Genomic DNA, 26,739 nt, shown 5'->3' on the forward strand with positions numbered 1-26,739 from the left:
TCTTCTTTGTAAAGTAGGAATGATAGCGTTTGTCCAGCCTCCTTTGCCAGGTGAGATAATACGTGTGACAATGTCTGACACCCATTTAAGGCTCAGTTCCAGCCCATAAACCCAGCATCAGGCCTGTCCTGAGGAAGACACTCAGTTCAGTTCAGTTCAGTCGCCACTCAGTCGTGTCCAACTCTTTGAGACCCCATGAACCACAGCACACCAGGCCTCCTTGTCCATCACCAACTCCTGGAGTCCACCCAAACCCATGTCCATTGAGTCGGTGATGCCATCCAACCATCTCATTCTCTGTCATCTCCTTCTCCTCCTACCCTCAATCTTTCCCAGCATCAGGGAAATGCTGGGAATGAGTCAGCTCTTTGGATCAGGTGGCCAAAGTATTGGCATTTCAGCTTCAACATCAGCCCTTCAAATGAACACCCAAGACTGATCTCCTTTAGGATGGACTGGTTGGATCTCCTTGCAGTCCAAGGGGCTCTCAAGATTCTTCTCCAACACTACAGTTCAAAGGCATCAATTCTTTTGTGCTCAGCTTTCTTTATAGTCCAACTCTCACATCCATACATGACCACTGGAAAAACCATAGCGTTGACTAGACAGACCTTTGTTGGCAAAGTAATATCTCTGCTTTTTAATATGCTGTCTAAGTTGGTCATAACTTTCCTTCCAAGACACTCATTCTTCCCCAAAACTCAAGAGGTTCACCACCCACAGGGTGCCAGCTTGGTCTTGTGTCAGATAGAAATTTCTAGTAGGGGGACAGACCTTACCTTCAGTCCACAGCCATGAAGTAGGAAAAGCTGCAGCAAAAGGCTGACTTGGTCTTGGAAACCCTATATTTTCCTTTTTATTTACAAAGCTTACTTTGCAAATAAAGGAAAAGAATATTGATTTCCATCTTTACTGATGCATTAAAATTGCTGCAACACCTCATATTACCAAATAGATTTACTGTATAAATGGGAACATAATTGGTACTTCAGGCAGATCACCAATCTACTTTGGCAGGAGCATATCACTCACAGTACATTGATTATAAAAATTAGTTAATTCAAGACAAACATTGCATTCTCTAATTCCTGGCACAAATCCCTCTAAGTCCTCCATGCATTACTGCTATTGAACTGAAAGATAGATATCTGTCAGATCCCTTGAATCTCTGCAGACCTGATTTAGATGGTACTTATGCCACTGCATCCACCAAGAAAAGATAGATCTCATTTCTTAAATATGCCAGGTGGGAACCTAAGTGATGGGATTTAGTAATATTGCTCTCATCTGTTGCTTTTATTTATTGCTCTTACTGGTGCAAATCTTCTCACATCGAATGCCTACTAGTTCATTTAGTTTGAGTCTCCTCATGAGGAGCAGGGGTGGCTTGTTGTCTGGTTCATCATGAGAAGTCACATTTTAAAAAATATTTATTTATTTATTTACTTATCTATTTTATCTGGCTACATCAGGTCTTAGTTGTGGCATGTCAACTAAGGCTTAGCTGCCCCACATCATATGGGATCTTTGTTCCCCAACCAAGGATTGAACCTGTGTCCTCCACATTGCAGGGTGGATTGTTTACCACTGGACCACGAGGGAAGTCCCTAGAGGTAAGATTTTTGACAGTGTCTGTGTAGTGGACAAGGTCAGTGCTCCACCTAGATCCCCTTGCATAATTTCGCAGTGGTGGTGGTGGTAGTGGTGATGGTGGGTGAGTGCGTGTGTGTGTGTGTGTGTGTGTGTGAGTGAGTGTGTGTGTGTGTGTGTTGGAGGGGGAGCAGCACACTGCACCAGACATTGTTGAGGTATCTTACGTTTATTTAATTTAAAATTCACAGCTCTATGAGGTAGGTACTCTTGTTATTTCTGTTTATAGATGAGGAAACTGAGGACATTTTCCCAAGGAAGTTGCCAAAGATCATGGTTCTAGGAAATGCTGTTGCTAGGCTGTGACTCCTGAGCCACTGCTCTTCTGCCTCATTGCCTTCTATGCATTTCAGTGACTGAGAAGATAATGACCATGTAAGATGGCAGGTGACCAATGAGCGGCCAGCCCTGGTGTATATGGTCTTCTCATGCTCCTTTGCCACTGTTTCTGAGTCCTGTCTGACTTGCAGAGTTACCTTCCACCCCTTTCTAAAAAATTGTCATGATCTTTTTTTGCTACTTATCTGAGGATCCTGTTCAAGTTACAAATAAGTTCGTCTAGGATGTGACTGCTGCTGCCTTATATGCTAACAGAGGCTCCTTTTTTTTCCACACAATTACTTTTCTCAAGCTTTTGCTGTCAGTCAGGACATACTAATATCTACCAATAAAAAAAAGGAAAATTGAAAGACAGCTGAGAACTACAAGTCCAAGCTTTTCTTCTGGGTTCCATGTTCAGGGAAAAAAAATCATGAAGTATCTCTCTAGCAAGCTGAGAGAATGACTTCCTGAATAGAAAAAGAGATATTCCTAGGTATAAAAAAATGGGAAAAATGAATTTGATAATGGCAGGAAGGACTTCCCTGGTGGCTCAGATGGTAAAGCATCTGCCTACAATGCGGGAGACCCAGGTTCAATCCCTGGGTCAGAAAGATCCTCTGGAGAAGGAAATGGCAACCCACTCCAGTACTCTTGCCTGGAAAATCCCATAGACAGAGGAGCCTGGTAGGCTACAGTTCATGGGGTAGCAAAGAGTCAGACACAGCTGAGCGACTTCATTTCACTTAACTTCAATGGCGGGAAAAGAGGACAACTGGGCACATGTGCACGCATGTGCGCACACACACACACACACATACACACAAGAAATGAAAGCCAGATAACTTCCCAGGAGAGTTTATAGCTGGAGCTGATCATGTGACTAGTTCTGACTTACAGTGTGATTTTAGGAGAGATGGCAAGATCTGATCCCAACTCAAAACTTCCCTTATCCTTTGGTTGATACTTGAAATTCCACCTTTATTGCTCATTTCCTTGGTGTGACTTTGTCATGACAGCAATGTCAGGCAGAAAGAAGAGAATGAAGAATTGAGGGATAAAAAAAACAAGCCTAAGAGCACTGAGAAGAGCCTATGCCAAGATGAGTTTTGCCTAGAGTTGGCTTTCCTTCTGGTCCGGCTGATGGTCCATTTAGTAATGCTGCTTATCTGAGCGATCACCCCTACCTCCTCCCTCCTTTCCTTCCTTCCTTTTTAAAATTTCTTTTTACAGTTCTGTCTTTAAAGACAAGTATAGATCTGTGTAACCACCACTACAGTTAAGATATGGACTGGCACCATCATCCTCCAAAGCCGTTTGTGCTGCCCCCTTGCAGCCACATTCTCCTGCCACCCCTGCCTCAGGAGCCACTGATCTGTTCTCTATCACTATTATGTGCTTTTTCAAGAATGACGTATAAATGGAGTCATGCAGTGTGTAAACATTTTAAGCCTGGTTTCTTTGGCTCAACATAATGGCTTTGAGATTGGTCCATGTTGTTGTCATACATCTGATGTTGGTCCTTTGTGCCCTGGATCTGCCCTCACTCAACAACACGATGCCTGCCATGTAGAGACTAGGACATGTGCACTGTATGGTTTTGTCTCTTATTAAAGCCTGTGTTTTGGCCAGGCTCTTTATTTGCAAAGATTATAAAGACCCGCTCAACCTAACCTGAGAAAGTGAGAGTTTATTACAAAAACGCAGAGCTCCCCCAGGGATCATCATAGCCAGCTCTGGAAATGGTAGATGATTTGGAACCATGACAGCTTTTGGGGAGAGTGTGTGCTCACAATCTCTCTCAAGAGCTGCATGGTTTCTGATTTGCATTGTTTCTATCTCTTGTGTAGATGTTCTCTGTTCTTACTCTTAACCATTTCCCCCCCTCCCCAATATCATATGGCATCTTCTTCCATCTTCCTTACCATTGGTATTTGGTCATTACAGCTTTCCCCACCTCTGATTTTAGAATCATTCCTGATGCCAAGTGGGGCTTTGGATTCAAATGGCTGGAGAATAATCTGATTAGCTCTGCTCATCTTTCAAATCAGGCCTCATAGGAATCTGGCCATCTGATGAAATGCCTGTCCTGCTCTAAACACCTGTATCAGTACAGGTGGGGTCATGGTGACTTGGCCATGGAGTTGACTCCTTAGGGGAGGGAGTCTTGGAAGGTGGGGCAGACCATGACTGACCACTCTATTTTCCAAGAAGAAAGTACTATGTATGGAGGACTGTTGAAAGGCCTGTTCATTTCTTCGGATATTCTGTTCCTCATTCTTTGATCAATCCAGACCATAGCAAACATTTGGTCAGGCCATCTTGCTTGGCCTCTAGCAGACTCTTTTCACTAAGCAGTGTTTTGTTATTCTGCTAGTTTTCACCTATTGAAATAGTGATTTCATTTCCTGTTGTTGAGGACATTGTTCATGCACCAGCTCTAATATGAAGCTTCATGGGAGAAATTTATCTTAGGGAAAAATTTAGGGACATACTTTACTACCTCTCAGGAGTTGACACACTTCCTTCTTCTTGAACAAAGAAAGTGGGGAAACTCATCAGGACCTCTCTGTGTTGATACCCAGGAAACTCAATTCTCAGGAAACCAAGGTTCAACTACTGCACCTACCCAGCTCCCTTGGTGAACTTCTTGTCTGATACAGGAAGTTGATTGTCAACATTGATTTTCTCTAATCTAAGTACCTCTTTAGTGCTTTGGTTCTCTCATCTGCAAGTGCTTATCTTATTTGACTATGGCCAGGGTAGGAATGATGCTAAACATCCCTGATAGAAGGATAATTCCTGATAACTCACCTCTGATGCTCAAGATAAGGTTTTTACCTGTGGAAATTTGGTGTAGCCACCTTTGGATCTGGGAATAAATGAAGGAAAGATTTGTGTTCTGAAGAAATGTGGGGCTGACCCTGATGGACCATTGACTTCCCTTGGAGAAATAGGAGTTGGGAGGGGGTTTTTACGGAGTGGTTAAGGAGTCACTGCTACTGACCTCACCTCCCTGGAGGTGCTCACCCGTGCTCCTCTAATAGAAACTGCTCCTTGTACTGTGAGGCCACTGGGAGACATTAGGTTTAGCTGTGCCTTTGTAATCTTCATTATAATCTATCATGGGGCCCATAAGAATTTAACCAGAGAGACTTCTCCTGAGCTGCAGTGACACAGAACAGGTCAATAGCAGGTCAGCTGTTTTATAAAGCCATAGAAGCCGCTTAACACGGCAACACTTAACAGGGCATCATTGCCAGGCAGATCCAAAGTGGACACCATGATTTTATGCACAGCTCAGAGAGCCAGTTAGAGCCAGGGGCTGCCCGTCTCACCTCCACCTGCAGCCCCTAAAAGGAAATACTGGTATTTTTGCCACTGAGGGGCCAAAAGAGAGTATTTATGCAGAACTCATGAGATCACACTTACATTTCACATCCCTATTAATAGACTGGGTCTGCTGGGAACAGAAGATTCTCATTACTAATAATTTCCTAGATATTATTCCAAACCAAGCTGTCCTGAGACCAAGCTGATAGGAAGAATGAGAATGCCATGTCTCAAGTTTCCAGCTAGATGATTTAGAATGAAAGGTCTCTGTCAAATGTTTTCACTGACCTTCATCTCAGACACTGAATGACTGAGAATCGGATGGCAGAATGGATTCCATTTTCTAGCCACTGACCTTGACTTCAAACTTTGAATCACACAGGAAGTCAGGGTTTTTGTACCCAAGAGGATCCAGGAAAGGGTAACAATTGGAAATCTTTTGTGGGAGGCTCCAAGTCATGGAACTCCTATCCAGTCCCATGGAACTACTTGTCTCACCTGCTTAAACTTGAACTGGAAGGGGCAATCATTTTTAGAAAGAGAGTGATTTTGAGCAACAAATTGGAAGTCCTAGTCCTCAATTTCCTCCCCAAACCTCCATTCCTTGCATGAATTTAAGCAATTTCTCTTAGGCTGCCAGCCTTGGGAAAGCAGACACAACCCCCACTTCCCTCAACATAGACCCCTTCTGAGAGACCTTTGTTTGAAGAGTTGGGACACAGTTATGTTGATCACCCTCCTACAAGGAGAGGATGGAAGAGATGTAGTGGATTGTAGCCCCTCCCTGCCACGCCACAATACTAGTGCTCAGAATCTCCAGGGCCTTTAGTATCCTTACAACTAGACTTTCTATATCATGTGTGTTTCCCCTTTCAGGAAACCAGGTGTCCTGAGCTTAGCAGAACCTGCAATGCCATTTAACACTGTGATACCTTCTCTTCTGTCTGACAGCAGCCAGAAGCCTCCCCAAAGAAGGTGGACGATGAGCAAGTGAGAAAGGGAAGAAGGGGATGAGAACTCCTGGTTGGGGGAAAAGATGACCAGAAAGAGAAAGTAAAGCCAGAGCCATGTGAATCACAAAAATGAAGACAAACAAATAAAAAATGATGACAAAGACACCTCCCAGCAAATGTATGTATATTTTTGGAATATAGTAAAACTCTGCTATAATGTGCCATATGACTCTCTAATTTAAACCTGAGTTTCAATCATTTCTGACCATGTCCTATAGTAAGAAATAAATTTCATATTATGACTCAGTGCACATACCCAGTTTTATAAAACATTGTTCATCCTTATGTCATGGGATGCATGCTAACATTTTTTCCTATCTTACCCTTCCTTATTCTACTCAAACCTTTTCTTTTTTATGTCACTTAAAAAAAAAAAAGAGGCAATGGTGGGTACCCACTAAGTTAATTTCATGATCCACTAATAAATTATAACTGGAAATTTAAAAAGTACTGGTTGTTAAACTTCACGGAGGACAGACTTCTGGAGTCATAGACTTTCAGAACTGTAGATCATCCATTTCTAGTGTAACCTCATTTTCCAAGTGAAGACACTGAGGCCCTAAAGAAGTTGTAATTCATCCTTGATCACACAGATGGTTGATGGCCGGAACTGTGCTTTTTCCTATAAAGTTACTTGGTAATGCAAGAGGGAGTGTGGTGTAGGACAAAGAGCCCGGGGTTGGAATTCGTAGATGTGTTCTATTTAGAACTCTGACTTAGAGCAAATCACTTAAATAATTTGACCCTAGTTTCCTATAAAATGGGCTGCCATGTGTGCTGTGCTCAGTCACTTCAGTCGTGTCCAACTCTTTGTGACTCCATGGACTGTAGCCAGCCAGGCTCCTCTGTCAATGGGATTCTCCAGAAAAGAATACTGGAGTGGGTTGCCATTCCCTTCTTCAGGGGATCTTACTGACCCCGGGATTGAACCCAAGTCTCCTGCTCTCTTACACTGCAGGAGGATTCTTCACTTACTGAGCCACCCAAGAAGCCCAAAATAGGCTGCTGGGCAAACCAATTAGGTAAGATACTGGAGAAGCTTTGTAAGTGGTGTGGTCCAAAGGTAAAAAACAACTGTTTTCCCTGCTTTTCTGCAATAGCCTGGGAGGCAGGGGCAGATATTATCTGTATCTCTAAATCCCTGGCATTGGGACAAAAAGGAAAAAATCTATACAGTAATTGGTCTCTTTCTCTTCATCATAGATTCACAATGTCCCTACTTAACTCTCTTCTATATGTTGAATGATTTTTTTCTCCTTGATTTTTATCTTATCATTTCTTCACATTTTATAACAAAGATCTTTGTCAACATGTTTTGATTTTTGAGTTTTCTTGAGTTAATCAAGGCCAACAAATGGTCAGAGATAAAGTAGTCCATATGGGGTGACAGATATATTCAAAAGTATCTGTGCAGGTCTGTACCCATCACTGGAGCTGTCTCTCTCAGGGTGGGAAATAGAAAGGGGCAAACTAGCTATCTGGAAATTCATCTAAGATGTTCCACCTATGTCACGAGAGAATGATGAGTTCCACAAACAGGGAGAGTAGAAATGAGTAAGCCGTGTGGATCCTGCCATCAGTTGGTTCCGGGGAGAACCATGTTGGCCCTGGGGCTTACATGAGATTTTCTCTGACCTGAATGTGAGCAAGTGTGAAGGGCCTCACAAGAGGAGAGGCCACTCTTTCACACAGTGGCTTCAGATGGCACCTGGAGGGCAGAGTCTGGTTCACAGGGGGCTTTGTCCAGATATAGTTTCAGTTGGCATCACTCACCTGTCAGGGGTTCTGCTTGGACATTCAGGTTCCTTAGGGTTGAGTATCTCAGGAGTTTAAGGAGGGGAAGGCAGTTCTTCATACTTGGTTTACCCTGGCTAAATGCTTTCAGGAGAGTTGAGCTTGATCTGGCCTCATGGTCACCCTGGGGACATTTTTCTGCTTCAGACTGGACAGGGTTCAAGAGACTGGCGTTCACTTCCTTCAGGACCTTGGTATGTCTTAGAATATGTCTTAGAACCATAGGAAGAGTTTGCCTGGAAAAACACTTAAATAAGTCCATCTGCTTAGCCTTCCTGTTTTATATTCGAAAGATATGGCAAGGGTATGGCTCATTTTGTTTTTTCTCCTATCAATGTAAATTCTGCTCAAATATCTGGTTTGGTTTCTTTAGTAATTTATGCATTCTTAGCTCCGTGATTTTCTACAGAACCAGCCTTTTATGAGAAACTAGAATTTTCCCGGGGAGAAAATTGCCTTCTCTGTCACTGTGGTCTATATTTAGTGCATAACCACCTGTGTGACATGACCTGTGTTTCCACATCTAAAATGAAGATGCTGTACCTAGAGAGGATATCTTTTTGTGGTGGTAAAGAGCACAGATTTGGGAAGCAAGCTGCCTGGATTTGATCCCTACTTTTCCACTTACTAGTGATGTGACCTTGAGAAAATTACTTAACCCATCTGTGTTTCAATTTTTTCACCTATAAATTAGAGATTATAATGATAATATCGGTGTCATGAAAATGGTATGTGTTAACACAGTACCCACTTATAGTAACTGCTATATGAGATTTAGCAAGTTTCTCACTCAGATGATCTGTAATTACCCCTGCCATTTCGAAAGGGGATGATAAGATTAAAATAATACCATTTTTACATTGGAACAGCTATTTATTGTTTAAAAGACTTGTCTTCACTTAGAGAAGGAACTTATGGTTGCCACAAGGGAAGGATGAGGGGAAGGGATAGTTGGAGAGTTTGGGATCAACGGGTCCACATTACTATATTTTAAATGGATAGCCAACGAGGACCTACTGTACAGCACTGGCAGCTGTGCTCAATGTTATGTGGCAGCCTGGATGGGAGGAGAGTTTGGGAGAGAATGGATACATGTACATCTATGGCTGAGCCCCTTTGCTGTCTGTGTGAAACTATCACAACACTGGTAATTGTTGATACCCCAATAAAATTTTTTTGAAAAACTTATCTTCATATATTACACTCTGGATGAAGAAACTGAGGCTGAAAAGTTAAGATATTTGTTTAAGGACATACTTTTTTTGAGCAGGGAAACTGAGTCTAGGGCTGAGTCTTCGAACTCCCAGTTTCTGGCATCTTCCTAACGTCATCATCCCATTCAGCTGTGTATTGACCTTCCCCTCTTTAATGGTCCTCCTCTTGCTACCCCTCATTATATTAAGATAGTGCCACTGTTCTCCAAAGTACTAGATGCCACTGCTGCTGCTGCTGCTGCTAAGTCACTTCAGTCGTGTCTGACTCTGTGCGACCCCATAGACGGCAGCCCACCAGGCGTCCCCGCCCCTGGGATTCTCCAGGCAAGAACACTGGAGTGGGTTGCCATTTCCTTCTCCAAGGCAGGAAAGTGAAAAGTGAAAGTGGAGTCGCTCAGTCGTGTCCGACTCTTAGCGACCCCATGGACTACAGCCTACCTGGCTCCTCCATCCATGGGATTTTCCAGGCAAGAGCACTGGAGTGGGGTGCCATTGCCTTCTCTGAGATGCCACGAGGGACCCAAAAACATCCATAGCTTTTCCTGCCCCTTTCTATTTTAATTAAGATAACACTAGCTGCTGTAATAGATAAACTAAATAGATAGCCATTCATGCCTCACTCATGTATAGTATAGGTGTTCTCAGTTCATAGGCAGCCTTCCATGTGGTCACTCAAGGACACAGGCATTTTTCCCAAAGTGTCTTCAACCTCCTCTAGGACCTTGGCATTTTCTCCTTCTAAGTGATAGATGAGACAAAAAATCATGTGGCTATTTGATCTGCTTTTTAACCACTTTGACCTGGAAGTGACTCACATTACCTCTTATCACTTCCTTTTACATTTCAATGGCAAAGGCTAGTTCTGTGGCTCGACCTAGGTACAAGGTGGGTGGTGGGGAAATGTAGTCCCTGGCAGGGCAGTCCCTTCTTGGTGATACTCTAGAGAAGCATGAGTGTTTAGCCATCAGCTAGTTATCTTGGGCAAGCTCACTCTCCGCACAGATTCAAGCACTCGTCAACCATGCCTGCGCTCTCCACATTTTCTCTCATATTGGTGCTCTATTTCTATTCCTGTTGCCATCTCCCTAGTTCAGGCCCTTTTCATCTCCCACTAAGATATCATGATTGCTCTTTAAGCAATTCCCTTACTTCTGTTCTGCACATTTTCCCAAGTCTCCTATGTACCACAGCCAGATTAATCATCCTGAGCTACTCCTTCAAAATGTCATTTTCATTAGCTCCATCCAGAAACTCAACAAACAGCACTGGGCCTCCTATCCACACAGTGGTAGGTACTGAAAGGACACAAAAAATGATCCCTGCATTTAAGCTGCTTAAATGAATGATGACCCAGGACAGGAGTAAGTGCTAGGATAGAGGTGCCAATAAATTGCTATATGTGTATAGAGGAGGGAGATATCAATTTCTCAGAAAGGAAAAGCAATTCTAGTTAAGAATTATTAAGGAAAGTGAAGCACACAACTCTGGAGGATGTAATAAGAGTGTAATTTCTGAAACTGAGCTCAACTCTCTGGGCCTGGGTGAATTTAATTTCAGGGGGCTGAGAGAGATGTGTTCCAGGAAGCTGTCATTGCTCTCACCTCCTTTTAATAAAAATGAATGATTTTGGTGGAAGACTTGCTTCTCGAGCTTATGGTTGATGTGAATTTGGGAGCTAAACCAGTATTTTTGAAGTAATGAATTCTTGAAATTCTCTGGATAATATTCTAAACGAGGTTAGAAAGAAAAAAGACAAATGAGATATTATCTCATATGTGATAATATTCTTCTGTGTATGTTTATCCTTTTGGAAATGATAGAAGTCATTTCTAATTATATTTTGGCTCAGAAGTGATCACAAAGTTAGCTTTGTATCAGTGAGCACAATTCAGCCAGAAGGATGTTCTTGCTTATTAAATTAAAAAAAAGAAAAAGAGAAGTGGTCAAATAGAACTTAGATCCTGAATCATCTGGCTGAGTTTCAGGAGAAAATAAATTCAATGAGTTACCTTTCTCCATGTCTCCTTCCTGGTATTCCCTACTTCTGAAGTAATAGCTTTGGGGAAAAGAATCAGTGAGAAGCTGGCTATGCTCTGATGAACAGAAGTTTGGAAACTCAGTCTAAACATCTGGACCCTGGGAATTAGCTGAAAGTGCTGTGATTGGAAGCATGAAGTGGTGTCTGAAGACCCAACTCTATTTCCCTGGATACCCCAGGATGAAATTCAAGGGGTCTGTTAAACTGAACCATGGTTTGGATGGAATGATTAGAATCATGACACCATAAGCCGGATTCCATTCCAAGGAGGAAGACACTGAAGCATCTTCTACTCTTGGGCCAGGGTGAAGGAATATGGGGTGGATCCATGCTTCTAATAAGTGGTCTTCTTCTATTTTCGTAAATACCCAGTGCTAAAGAATGCTTAGTTCAGTGGAATCATACAAGGGGCTGTCTTCTGAGTCAGCATGGATCCATGTCTTGAAATGTTGAAACAGAAGCTCCAGTGGCCCCTTGCTAGTGTAGTTGTAGAGGAATTCCTCCTGTGGTAGAAAGCAGGAATCAAGAAGGCTTTAGGAGGAGGGAGGGGCCTTTGAACATCCTTCTGAGTACCAAAAATATTCAGACGCCCATCTTGCCATTTATAGCCTCCACTGTCTGGTCAAGAGCTTGGACTTGAGGATCAGAAAATCAGGGTTTCAGTCCCAGCTCTGCCACTGACTGTTAAAACATTGGACAAGTTAGCTCACTTTTCTGTGCCTCGGTTTCCTTATCTGTGAAATGGAGATATAATAGTAATATGTCCTCAATATTTGTAGTAATGTTAGTAGTTGTCCTCAGAAGACAACTAAAAAATCTGTTGATCAAACATAAACTGATAGACTTGCTGCAGTTAGGGAAAGATTACCACTGGCAAAGAATATAGTATCTCAAGAGGGGGAAGTCACAGGAGGACTTTTATAGGACTTTAGGGCCAGGGCTGCATGACTTTAAGGTGGGTCTGAAAAGGCAAGAGAGATTGGAATTGAGTGGTTTATGACAGTGGCTTTGGATTGGTGGGCACCAGAGAGCAAGGACCTTGATGTGAGCTGTCTTATATACCTCACAGTCTTATCTTCCAGGAGTAAGTATTTCAGGAACAAATAGCTGAACTATTTTGCCTGTTCCTAGTATTGTTTCCAGAGATGGGAAAGTGTGTTGGTTTCAGTTAATATTTATTTCATAAGGTTGTTATGAAGATCAAATAAAATAATGGACAAAAGTACATAAAGCACAAGGCAGGCATTCAGCATATGTGAGTCAATATTAACTATTGTCCATTCCTTTACATTTCCTATGTTACTTGTTGTCAAAAGAAATCCCACATTTTTATGTCAATATCTTTGTAAATATCACCTCATCCTGCAATTTCCTCTTTCAATCCATGCTGTTTTAGAGAAATACAAAACTTTAAATCTGTTCAATATCCTGCCTTCCTAGATCTCTCTTATTAGAGAAAGATTTTGTTTTCTGAATGGCATATCTTAGTTTGGAGCAATCTTTTGTGATACTCATTACATTCTACTCTTTATCTGCGGTACTTACACGTGTCTGGATACTGTTTCTCCTGTTAGGACTTTAAGATTATGTTTTTCCCCAAATGTAGTCCTCCTTAATGCTCAGTCCAGAGCCTTGTCCATGGAGAAGTTTTCCAAATGCTTGACAATTTAATCAACGTAGTTAATTCTTAACCAAATGTAAAATTGAAGACTTTAGACAAAAATTGCAATTCAAGGCAAAGGCTGAGTTTTTATGCATATTTTCCTCATAGTAGGTGAATCCAAAGCTTGGAAGTGTCTGTAAATGTGACTGGATGATGGCAGGCATTTCTGTCCAGGTGATAATATGGAAAAGGCTGTATTTGAAAATGGCAAGTAGGCAGCTGAACATCATACATAAAGTGGTGGTGAGAGACTTCAAAGTAGTTAAGGTCAGAGATATTGTCCAGAAAGACCATTTCTTTTTCTTTTTCTCTTTAATTGGCTGTATCAGGTCTTTGTTGCCTCATGCAGGATCTTACATCGTTGCTCACAGACTCTAGTTGTGGTGTGCAGGCTTTGTGACTTCCTGGCATGTGGGCTCTTAGTTCCCCAACCAGGGATCAAACCTGGGCCCCTACATTGCAAGGCAGATTCTTCACCACTGGACCACCAGGGAAGTACCTAAAAAGACCATTTCAAACATGAATTATTGGCTCCAAGTCATGGCTAAAGATCCAACAGGAAAGGCCAACTAGCAAATTCATAAAATGACCCTGTTTTCCTCAGTCACGGTCATTGCTTGTTAACACGTTTATAACATTTCCCCTCCTGGGAGCTATCTGACAGGTCCCACATTATTTTTGAAGTTAACCTTGGAAATAGAGACCTAATTTTTTAAGTCAGAAGCTGATTATGTTAATTTAATATTTATTAAAGCTCCATACATAATTTATTAAGCATTTTAATGAAAAAAGGCACATTGTTTTATAATAAAGCTACCATTTTATAAATGTGGTGCTTTATTGCATATTACCCCACTTAATTTTCACCATGACCCTATGAGGTAAGTGCTCCTTACCCCCATTTTCCCTGAGGGAAACTGAGGTTCAGAGGGATTGAGTAACTTGCCCAGCATCTCCTAGCAACCAAATGGTGGAACCAAAATATGAACTTTGCGTGGCTTCACTCTAAAGTCATTTTTTTAACCTTGTGAGTAATTGAATATACATTTATATTAGATAAGATAATTGAATATGCATATATATTTATATTCTCATCTAAAAGCAAGTTTTCACTTCATGAATCTCATCATGAAGGATCAGGGGAGACATTGTAGAAGAGATCTCATATGAGTTTATATGAAAAGTTACATAAGTTTTTAAAAGAAATATATAGGTTTAATTATATAATGCATATATTTATGCATATGTAAGTTCAACTAATTATAAATATGAATAAAAATTCTTATTTCTGTAAAATTTGCTCCATAGTCCTTAGCTATGTCAATTTTACATACTTTTACATATATATTATGATTATAAGAAACACATATTTGTTAAAAACTTAATATATATATAAGTAAATATGAGGGGAAAGACTGAGGAGGTAAGGAATATCAAAGACTCAAATCTTATTACCTTATTCACTTACACAAACTAACAAGTATAAAGTTAGCAATCAGTTCTCAAAACTGTGAGTGGGCTCGGGAGTTTTTTTTTTTTCTTTTCAGTAATTGCTTTATTTTTCTTATGAAAAAGCCAAGCATAGCCAACACGTTCACACAGAGGCATACGAAAGTGACAAAATGAACAACCGACTGTGCATTTACAGTTAAAACAGGATAACATGTATCTCTTCAAATGACTCTCTTGTCCCTGGAATCATCAGATCTGAGGCAATCCTTCCTCAGTTGCCTGTGGCTGCCCCTTCCTCACAGATGACTGGGACGCCAACCAAATTAACATCATTTTTGACTGATGACAGTTCTGATGTCTCTTGTACATTTTCCTTTTCTCACAGGTGGGAGGAAGCGCCTGATTCTGGCCTATTATTTCAGAGAAAATCTTTTGCTACTCTTATTTTCCCAGGTTTTTCATCTCAAAGAATTTTAGAACAGGAGGGGACCTTAGAGATGACCTGCTTCCCACCGTCATTTTATTAACGTGGAAACTGAGGCCCAGGAAGGCCTACTGGATCCCAAGGTGGGGTCCTAGGACCAGCAGCATCAGCCTCCCCCTGGGAACCTGTTAGGAATGCAAATTTTCATGCTCCATATCATACCTGGGGAACCTGAAACTCTGGCATGGGGCCCAGTGATCTGCATTTTAACTCTGGGGCGGTGCCCAGCATTTTAACCAGACCTCCAGGGAATTTGATAAATGCTATGGTTTAAGAAACACTGGCGGCTCAGACAGTAAAGAATATACCTGCAATGTGGGAGACCCAGGTTCAATCCCTGGGTTGTTGGGAATGGCTACCTACTCCAATATTCTTGCCTGGAGAATTCCACGGACAGAGGAGCCTAGCGGGCTACAGTCCATGGGATCGCAAAGAGTTGGAGACAACTGAGCGACTAATGCTTTCATGTTAAGAAACACTGGCTTGAGCTATTCGTCCAAGGTGCTGGACATGGTGTTCATACAGCTGCCAGCAGGACACAAACTCAGGTTTCCTGGCGCCCAGTTCCTTTTGCATCATTGCTTTGCCTCTGCCCCTTTCTGAGTTTAATGTCACTGTATTTTTTTTTTTTTCTTGTTGACATTCTTCTGGAAGCTGGCATTTATTAATTCAATTTTAATGAGGTCCACTCTAGCTACCTTTTGCCTACTCTCAGTTGGATGAGAGATTTAAGTTCAGGAGCTATTACCTAATTATATAAATTTCATATCTGGGGACTTTAACAACAATATCCTCAAGCTAAAGTTGTAATCTGACCACGAGTCCTCACCCTGCACAGAGGTACAGTGAGTTCCCCCGGTGTATAGATCTTTCTTTGCTCTTCAAGCAAAGTTCAGCAGCTGAGCAAATGCACTTTCTTTCACTCTTCTGAGTAGACAGGAAAGGCTCATGCCCTTTCATTAGCAATTTTCTTTTTCTAGTGACAGTTTTTATTCTATTCTGACAAAACCACACATCAAGATTACCCCTTTCAATTTCACCCTCAAAGCATCAGCTCCAGTGTTGCTCATCGCCTGCCTCATGTTGAAAGAAGGAGCTGTCTGAAGCTTTTGAGGCCCTCCAACTGATCCCAGGTAGGACCGACACCCCATTTGACCCTCCTCAGTGTTCTTCAGGGATATCCTTCATGTGGCTGGGCTTGCAAAGTGGCGTCCACTTCAATTAATCTCCGTTCCCTCTGCCTGCATTTCCTCTGGGTTTTCATCCTCTAGACAAAAGCCTGTTGTTGTCGCAGGCCCTGGCTGGAAGCTGTGTGTTTTATGGCTTTTTCCTTCCATGAAAGAAGTTTGCATAAAGGCTGAAAGGTACTTTTGAGCCTCCCTGGGTTGGGAAGATCCCCTGGAGAAAGGCATGGCAACCCACTCCAGTATTCTTGCCTAGAGAATCCCCTGGACAGAGAAGCCTGGCGGGCTACAGTCCATGGGGTCGCAAAGAGTTGGACATGACTGAACGACTAAGCACAGCACAGCCTGCCTGGTGCAAGGCTTCACCTGGGCCCAAGAATACTGAGGACCTTGGAATGATGCTCCGTTTCTTACCCTTCTCTTCCTCCTCTTCCTCAGTGGAGTTCTTTTAAACCTTGATCTTCTCTAGGTGGTTAATCGAGGCCACACCCAATCTGAAGAGCTCTTGGGAGGTTAGGGGAGGATTCCAGGCTGAACTCTGTGGTATGTGTGGAATGAGGCATACTCTGGGGAGACCTTGAGCCAACACTCAAGCCTGTTTTGAATGAGCCCAGAGGGCCTGGACTTGACCAAGTGTCCCCCAGGGTGAGGCTGATGCTGGGAACTGGCCAGTACCTAGTGAGCTACAGGAAGAGACATTTGAAGATTTTAGGAAATTTCTCCCAGGTGATTGGATCCATGACATTTGTCTAGTTGAGGTTAGGTTTTCAATACTGAATCTATAAATATTCATATTTATTCACTGCCTGTGGGCTTGGATTTAAACAATTACATCTTGTGTGGTGAGTCTGTTTATAGAAGTTATTGTGGGATCCCTCTTGATATATAAAGAAAGACAAAGATTAATAGCTACTATTATGGAGTCAATGTGTGGGTTCCAGTAATAGGTACTTTACAGACTTTGCCACTAATTCTTCTACCCAAACTGCAAGGTGGAAACTATTAGCCTCATCCAGGCAAGGAGACAGAAAGTGAGATTTAACAATTTGCTCAAAGTAAAACATGTACTAAGTAAGGAAATTTGGTCACAGTTATCTTTTTTTTTCCCTAAGAGAATTTGGTATAGTGGTTAAGCACATTGACGGAATTCAAACTGCCAAGTCAAATTCTATCTCTGCCTCTTAACATTACAAGAGCTAACTATACTCAGTCTCCTAGTACCTCAGTTTTCCCATCTGTAAAATGGGCATAATAATAGCATCTACTTCATAAGTTTTAAATAAAGATTTAAATAATTAGTATACATTAAGAGCTTAAAAACTGCCTGGCATAAAATGATCACCATATGTATGTTGGTTATTAAGAAAAAGCAAGTTTGAAAAAAAGCACTGTCTCAAATTGTTAGCCAGATGAACTATTCCTTTAAAGTAGGTTTTCCACATGTCAAATACTTATTTTCTGGCTCTTTTTTAGGACTTGGTAATAAAACAATTCAGGGCCCATTGGGAAAGTCCAGGGGGGGATATGTAATTTTTCCTTAGCACAAATAAACAATTTATCACTCCTCTCACCCCCTCCTCCTCTCCCATCCCTTCCAGAGTGCTCTCTAGGCACTCTGCTCTTTGTAACTCCTGTGGCTGCAAATCACCCAGCAGCCAGTGCTGAATCCCATTTGCAGTACAAAAAGACTGCCAGGAAGGAACGGGCTTAATTAGGAAGAGATGTTCAAGGTAAAGTCTTTACAAAAGAGCTAACTGTGCTGTGTTAAAGGGAAGAAATATGATGAAAGCCACCATTACCGGAGCCAGGATGATGTATATATATTTCTTTAGCCTTTGCCTGCCATGTCACATCTGCTTAGATGTCCCAGCTCCAATTTCAGGGTGAGTTCAAAGCTGAGGTTTCTGACTAGGAAACCACAGAACAGTGCAAAACCCTTGGAGCTTAGGCCAACAGATCTGTAGCAACTCTGGTCAATTAGCATGCACACCGGGGGTAAATTTAAGTGAAGAATACAGGGACCCATTTCCCAGAGATTCATGTGAGAAACAGACATGGAAGTAGCTGATCTCAAACACAATGAGAGATTTCTAAGCCTGCGCCTGAGGATAGAGCTCTAGCATATTAATGAATTTGGATGTGAGATAGGAACAGTTAAACAGAGGCAGCGACCAGCTCAATAGAACTGGAACTTGACCAGGCTACCAGGTAAAAGGGGAGGATATCATGAACAATGGAAGCAGAAGTCTCAGTTCCGACGTTGGCATTGTCTTTTGTCAGTTTCATGATATTGCGAGCCTCTATAGCTGTGGACTGTAGGTTTTTAAGGTCTTATATGTATTATTCTTAGTACTCTCCACATAAGTGTTAAAATCCAACCAAGGACTTTAAGGAAGACATAGAGAATCTTCTCTAACAAATTGTTAAAGGCTCTAGAGAGACTGGCTGGTGATATTTATCTTACTTGAATGGAATCTTTGCTTCCCCCTAATTTTTCACATATCTTACCCAGAAGTCAGTGAGCATCTGAGAACTTGTGGCTATTCCAGAAACAGTTTTAAAACCATAATTAGGTGATTATTAACTATTTCCTGGCTTTATTTATGGTCATTAGTAAGGCTTACATCTTGTTTCTAGAACTGATCATCTCTTTGGGAATTTCAGGAAACTTCTCTGACCAAACTCAAAGCGTAGACTCTATTCTGAGCCCATAATGTTGTTAGAGTTCTTTTTTGCTTGTTTTAAGGGCTCTTTGTTATTTATTTAGGGCTTCCTGGTGGCTCAGGGACTTCCCTGGTGGCTCAGACAGTTAAGCGTCTGTCTACAATGTAGGAGACCTGGGTTTGATCCCTGGGTTGGGGAAGATGCCCTGGAGAAGGAAATGGCAATCCACTCCAGTACTATTGCCTGGACAATCCCATGGACAGAGGAGCCTGGTAGGCTACAGTCCATGGGGTCGCAAAGAGTCGGACACAACTGAGCGACTTCACTTTCCCTGGTGGCTCAGCTGGTAAAGAATCTGCCTGCAATGCAGGAGACCTGGGTTGGGAAGATCCCCGGGAGAAGGGAATGGCCACCCACTCCAGTATTCTGGCCTGGAGAATTCCATGGACTGTATAGGCCATGGTGGTCACAAAGAGCCTTGTATTTAGGCTGTGCTGGGTCTTCACTGAGGGGTGCAGGGTCTTCTTTCTCCCTGTGGTGTGAGGGTTTTTCGTTGTGGTGTGTGGATCTCTCCTATTGCAGAGCATGGGCTCTAGAGCCCATGGGCTTCAGTAGATGTGGAATGTGGGCTTAGTTGCCCTGAGACATGTGGGATCTTTGTTCCTTGACCAGGGATTGAACCTGCATCTCCTGCATTAAAAGGCTATTCTTAACCAGAGAAGTCCTGTTAAGGTTCTTGAGGTTGCTTCATACTTGAAATAATATGTAAACTGAGCAAACTTGTTCATTCATTCATTCAACAAGTATTTAATGAGCCCTGTATATGTTCCAGGGGTTGCACTAGGTTCTAAGGGGCTGACTAAGTGACTAAGAAATCCCTGCTATGACACAGTCAAAAATCTGTATGTGTGACAACTGGTTCCATGAGCATTTACAATAAACAATGATATTTCATGATACAGGAAATGTAGGAGGGATAGCAGAGATTGTTAGACTCACTCATGTCTGCTTTTCTACATTTCTCAGCTCCTTGCATTTGGTAGGGTTGTGTGATTAATTTTCACCAAAGGCGTGTGAGTGGAAGCCATGTGTCACTTTCATCTGGGGCATACTTTCTCCATGCTCACTCTTACCCAGCCTTGATGACTTTGGAGGCCACATATGCCAGTGAGCATAACTACAAATGGAGCAGGGTAGCCCAGGCTGCTTCAGACTGTGATGTGAATGAGAAATAAACTTTTATTACCAATGTCATAAAAGATAAAGAAATACTGTGACAATATGCCAGATTAAAGGAGCCAACTAGATGCTATATCTGCCCTAAGAATAGATTATGTACTGAAAGGGGAAAAGTGCTGCAAAGGACATAATTAGATCAGCAGACAAAATTGGAATGTGAATATTAGATTAGATTTTCTAAAGTATTGTATTGTATTGTATTGTCAACCTGTGAAGATGATAGTTGTGCCGTGGTTGTATAAGAGACCTTACTAGTCTTGGGAAATACACACTGAATTATTCAGCAGCAAAGGGCCATGGTCTACGTAGCTCACCCTCAAGTACAAAAAGCAAATGCGGGTAAAATATTAACAATAGGCAAATCTGGGTAAAGCCTGTATGGATGTTCCTTGTACTATTTTTAGGTTTGTAACTTTTTGTAAGTTTGAAATTATTTCCAAAATTAAAATGTTACTAAGTCTCTAAGGAATTGGGGTTTATTGTTGCCACAGAACAGCTCATACTTTCTTGACTAGTATGGATGCGTATGGGAATACATTACACGGCTAATAAATTAGTTTAGTGGTTGAGGGAAGAGTTCCTCGAGGAAGATTATGTGAAAAATAAGTAGGAATTAATCAAGTGAAGAAGGAGGAGTATTTCCAGTAGAGGAACTATGTCTATGAAAGCCTAGTAGTGAGAGTACAGTGCATTCATGGATTAGAAAGAATTCAGCATGGCTAGGACTTAGAGTTTGAGGAGGGAAGAGATGAGAGATGAATCTGGGCATGCAGAGAGGCCAGGTCCCAAAGGTCCATATAAACAGTGTTAAGGCATTTGGACTTTGTACTAAGGGTGATAGAAATCCTTGAAGGGTTTTAGACAAGAGAATGCCATGATACAATTTACGTTTTAAAATGGATTGGAAAAAAAAAGTAAAATAAATTAAATTGGAATGCTGCTGCTGCTGCTAAGTTGCTTCAGTCGTGTCCGACACTGTGCGACCCCATAGACAGCAGCCCACCAGGTTCCGCTGTCTCTGGGATTCTCCAGACAAGAACACTGGAGTGGGTTGCCAATTCCTTCTCCAATGCATGAAAGTGAAAAGTGAAAGTGAATTCGCTCAGTCGTGTCTGACTCTTAGTGACCCCATGGACTGCAGCCTACCAGGCTCCTCCGTCCACAGGATTTTCCAGGCAAGAGTACTGGAGTGGGAAATTGGAATGAAAGAAGGCTATTTTGGCAAAACCAGTGAAATATTAGTAGTGCCCACATGGATGGAGATGTGTGGGAGATTTGAGAGTTGAGAGCTAGTTAGAATGAAGCCCATTGTCCTGGGTGATTGATGGGTGGGAAATGTGAGGAGTGAAGGATAACTCCTCAGTTCTGGCTGGGGGAATCTACCATTCTCCCAACTAAGAAGGCAGGAAGATGGTTAGGTTTGTTGAGGGAAAATAATGGTATCAGTTTGGACATTCCAACTGGGACATCCAATAGAGCAGTGGTCAGAAGGCAGTTGGATAAAGGGGCATGGAGATCATATAAAAAGGTCAAGGCTACAGGTAGGGATGTGGGAGCTCTTGGCACATTTATGGGAGTGGTGAGGGGACCAGTGAGAGGGTAGGCAAGAGAAGAGCGTCCAAGGGAGAAACCATGGGGACCGTAGACTATGGATGGTAGACAAGTTGACAATAAGCCTGGGCTTCAGCAGTGCCAGTGTACACGGGCTATTGCCGTTCTTGGGACTCAGTTTCCCCCTTTGAAAATTAGTCCTGTCTCATTGGGATGATAAAGCTCCATTGATTGATACTTAGATAAGGTCTTAGATTAGATTTAGAAGTTTCAAAACAACATTTACAGGAGATTTCTGTATGTTTAGTGATTAAAGTATTTTCTACAGTTAATGAGTGATTTGTTGACATCTCATTTTATAGCTAGGGTCATGCAGTTCAAGAGGTTTACAAATGAGTTTACTTCCTGTTTTTCAGGGATTAGGCTAAGAAGCTAGGAATGGGATGCCAAGATTTTGGCTTTTAAACTTTGTATAATTCCAAATTAATTATTCAAAGGTCAAAACATGTTACATATGCCTTCTTATATTCTTTTCTGGGTTTTAATTCTCAATTTATTCTCTGGTTCAAGTAGCCAATGCTCTCATTTTCACTGTTGTATTTTTTGGAAGGCTACATGAAAACACAAATTTTCACTCCATCAGGTGATCACCATGCTTCAGTTCCTGACTCCGCCCGTGCTCCACCACCAGGCTCAGGTGTGCTCCTGGAAGTATCACTCATTCTTCCTCCCCAGGTTGGGCTAGGTGGGTGTGTGTGTGTGTGTGTTCAGTTGCTCAGTCTTGTCCGACTCTTGGCAACCCATGGACTGCAACCCACCAGGCTCCTCTGTCTCTGGGATATTCCAGGTAAGAATACTGGAGTGGGTTGTCCTTTCCTCTTCCAAGAGATTTTCCCAGCCCAGGGATCGAACCTGTGTCTCCTGAGTCCCCTGTTTTGGCAGGTGGGTTCTTTACCACTGAGCCACCTAGGAAGCCAGGTTGGGCTAGGTGCCCATAAGCAAACGTTCAACATTCTGCTGACAAAGTCTGTTTCCTGTGGCTCTCTCCCATTATTTCCTGTGAGCACCTTGAGGGCTAGAACTGAGTCTGATATTTGTTCGTCTTTGACTCTTCAGCACTATTAGTGAATCTCATAGATGCTTATATTTAGGATTTGCTCAGCATAGCAGAACAGATTGAGAACAGACTTTCCTTGCTGAAGGGGCTGAAGGCTCAGATGGCTAGAATAACCATCTGCAAAGAGTGCATACATCTCAGAAGTTGCTCAAGGTGATTCCATGGAGAAACAAATAAATATTAGAATTGCTATTAAAGGGTATAACTGTTCTTTACCCCTTCACTTAAATGACTGTTTTGAATATGTTTTATCATAGATACAATTATTGGTACAGTTACATGTATATCCATGTATTTATGTGTGTGTAATTGTATTTGCATTTATATATGTTGAAACTACATGTACAAAATTTTTGTTTTGAATGTAGGTTTAGGTTATGGGTGCAATTCCTTTGTGTGTCTGTCACAGACTATTTCGAGGCTGCAGAATGATTCAGCAATTGCACTTACGGTCATATATCCTAAGGAAATGAAATCACCATCTTGGAGACATACCTGCACTGTCATGTTTATTTCAGCATTATTTGGAATAGTCAAGACACGGAAACAACTTAAGTGTCTGTCGATTGAAGAATAAATAAAGAAAATATGGTATATATATTTTTAATGAGATATTATTCAGTCATAAAAAAGAAAATTCTGCCATTTTTGACAACAGACAAAACTGAAGAGCATTAAGCCAAGTAAAATAAGTCACACGAAGAAAGACAATTAGTGTATGATCCCACTTATACATGGAATCTTAAAAACCCTCAACTTATAGAGAGTAGATTTGTGGTTTAGGAAGGTAGGGGAATGAGTGAAGATGGTCAGATGGTACAGACTTCCAATTATAAGGTAAGTAAGTCCAAGGGATATAAGGCAAAACAAGGTGATAAAGGTTAACAATACTGTATTGCATGCTTAGCATGTTCTAAGAGAGTAGATGTTAGTTCTCAAAACGTCTACAAAAAAGAAAAGAAAAATGTGAGGTGATGAAGTTGACTGACCTTATTGTGGTAATCATTTCACAATATACACATGTATCAAATCATCATTTTGTACCCCTTAAATTTATACAATGTTATATGTCATTTATATTTTAATGAAGCTGGGGAAACAATTTGCAGTTATCCCCTTATTACTGGTTAACCTCCTTTCAGCAATTGTCAGCTTTCAGAGTTGGTCATTGAGCCCAAATCCCTCTTCTCTGCTGGTTTCTTTGTTCTGCACCCTCACCACCCTGTACAGTATTTGGCTTTTGGCACAGAGTAATTTGGCCTTGCTAGAAATTTATTGGTCTTTTAGGACACAGGTGGTTAATCATCTTTTATAAAACTAGCACACAGCAGTCACCTAATTAATGATGATGATGGTAATAATATAGTGATGATTGAACTAGACATTTTCTGTTAGTAATGCATCCTGTAGGGACTGCTGTCTTCCTTTATTTGGATCAGTGTCTTTGGATTAGCACTTGAAAGATTACTGTGTGTGTCATGGAGATGAATATCCAGGTAAGCCAGCAGACCCGGTGGGCTGGTGTTGGTAGGATGGCTGGAAATTAATGCTGCATGAGAAGGTAGGAGGTAGGGAGAGACAGAGAGAGAGGAAGGGAAGAGATACAAATGAGAAACTTGCAAAGAATGAGTCTCTTGGAGTAATGAATACTTTTTAATTTTCCAGGTCATTTAAACCTCAAAATAACCCATGTATTGTCTTCATTTTACAGATGAGATATCTGGTGCTCAAAGAGGTTAAGTGACTTGTCCATGATCACATACTTAGTAAGTGACAGAAGTAGGGTTCAAACCTAGGTTTGAGGGACTGAAATTCGTGCTCTGATCCCACAATTCCACTCCCAAACCCCCAGAACACAGCAATTCTGAGTAGCTGCCTTGAACACATAGCCAGGAAGACCTGGAAAGATACCTACGGGCTTCTCTCCTCATCTGAAATGAGAAAAACTAGAACATGGTGGCCCCCGTGACCATCTTGTGACCACCCAAGGCAGAGCTGGATCTTTAAGGATTTGCTCGGAGCAAACAGAGCCTTCTGTAAGCACTTCACAGCTGTTCATGGAGTAGCAGCCCCCTGGGCACCGCTTTTTTTCTGTCTCAGAATGTTCTCTCTTGCTTAGAAATATTTAGTGTGCCTCTATTTGAACTGTTGAAGTTACGGCATTTTGTGTACATTTCTGGTATTTTGTGTGCATTTCCTCTGAAAGTTAAAACAAAGTGTTATTGTTCTCCCTATAGCAAAATCTCTGTCTCTCTCTCTGCCCACCTCCTCTCCCCCCTTTTTAATTTTAAAACATTTCTTTGGCATATTCTGCTCTCTTCAGAATGTCTCCGTCTGGATGAAATTCAGGCTTTAAGATCCTATGCTCTGGTTCCAGCAGGATTTTGAGAACTTCTAAATTTGTCAGCCAGCCCCTTTAAGCAAAGGGCTACCCTTTGAATAATTAAAGGAAAAAACCCCAAAGCTACTAACAACCTGCCCTTCCGCTCTCTCTCTCTCTTTTTTTTTTTTCCCACACTGGTTCCAGCATTTTGGTTAACACTACTGCTGGTTAAATTAAAAAACAAAATCTCTGTGGGTGACCAGGCAAAAATTAATCATATAACCCTAGCGGAAGGCATAGCCCTAATACAAATATTTGTGCTCTGTCGCTGGTACTCGTCTTGATCACTGCCAAATAGTGACAGATTTTAAAGACAATCACATTAAGTATTAATCAAGCTTGAAAGATGCAGCCACTCAGAGGCATACTAAACGAGTAGGCATTTCCTGCCCGCTTTCTGCACGAACAGCATCCTGTGCCAGCGTATTATTGAAAATGTTCTTTTCCTTCATAAAGCATTGCTTTCAGGATGTCTAAAAATGTCAAATGGTCGTTGGCTGGCTAGGTGACCTTAATTCAGTGACACAGCTCCTACTAAATTATGCCCTGGGCTCCAGGCTTCCCTGACCAAGTTCATCTTTCTTATTCTAGCTTCTTTCTTGCTGCTGGGGTGCGGGCAAGTGCTAGATGTTTGGTTCAGCAATTAGTGAGAACTCTGGGAGGTTAGAAAGGCAACCAGTTCATGGAGAAAGCTGCATGGAGTCAGGAGCACTCTTGCTGTGCCTGGAAGGAACGGAGAGCATACTCCAGGGGAGGGACTTAAGTAATGGTGGGAACATGGCATCGACCACGTTTGCCTGACTTGCAGGATAGCAGAAAATAACATCTGCTAAGTCAGGTGGGGTTGGCAAAGAAAAGAAATTCACACTGTTTCAGGGAAAACTTCTATTTGCCTGAGGAGGTTCTTCAAAATCAGAAAACATCAGGGAGGGCAAGAACTGCCAATCTATACTCTCCGGGAAGTTGGTCCCAGAGAGAAAGAAATTAGGTGGAGACTGAAGATTACTCAGTTGGGCACTTGGGAAAGATGGGTCCAGTGATGCTTAGAAGATGCAGAGAGGAGGAATCAGAGCTCCAGTCCCACCACAGATCCTCCCTGTGCTGCTCAATCTTTACCCACAACAAAGGGATGCCAGAGGCTCCAGAGCTTCTTAGAGTTCCTGGGTTTGAATGTTGAAGAAAGAATACACAGAGTTACCAGAAAGAGAAGTGGGCTGGCAGCTCAGTCAGGGCCTCATGGGACCTTGCCCAGCTCAAGATCAGATTTGTGGTTTTAGAAATATGAGTTTGTCTTTTCTGATAAGACTGAACTCAAGGAATTGACTCACATTCACCAAACTCATGTGAGCTTGATGTGTAAGTAGAAAATCTCAGATATCTGTTTAAAATGAGAACATAAAATTTTGTGGAGTAAAGCGGGGATGAGTGTGTGTTTGTGTATGTGTGTAAATATTGAATTGGCTGATTTGTGCCTTCTCTCTTTGCAGGCAAATCCATAAGTTAAAATTTAAAAAGTTAAGTACAGCCCCATCAAAAGGCCACATTATCCTCTGGGCAGTGCTGAAAATGTATCAGCAAATTCTTATTGTTTGGCCTCTATTTGTCTAGACTCTTTGAAAACCATTTCCTCTCATTCTATTTT

The 26,739-nt window shown here is 41.8% G+C and overlaps 1 long non-coding RNA gene across 1 annotated transcript in view; it reads left to right on the plus strand.

Moving 5' to 3' along the window:
* The window catches only part of LOC112587803, a 62,452-nt gene extending 39,992 nt beyond the window's left edge, over nucleotides 1-22,460 (plus strand). The window contains exons 2-4 of the long non-coding RNA XR_003112255.2: nucleotides 6,253-6,432; nucleotides 7,273-7,336; nucleotides 22,241-22,460. This is a non-coding gene — a long non-coding RNA (uncharacterized LOC112587803). The remainder of the gene's footprint in view (nucleotides 1-6,252; nucleotides 6,433-7,272; nucleotides 7,337-22,240) is intronic.
* The last annotated feature ends 4,279 nt before the right edge of the window (nucleotides 22,461-26,739 follow it).

This window comes from Bubalus bubalis, chromosome 11, assembly GCF_019923935.1.
Source record: "Bubalus bubalis isolate 160015118507 breed Murrah chromosome 11, NDDB_SH_1, whole genome shotgun sequence".
Taxonomy (NCBI): Eukaryota; Metazoa; Chordata; class Mammalia; order Artiodactyla; family Bovidae; genus Bubalus; species Bubalus bubalis.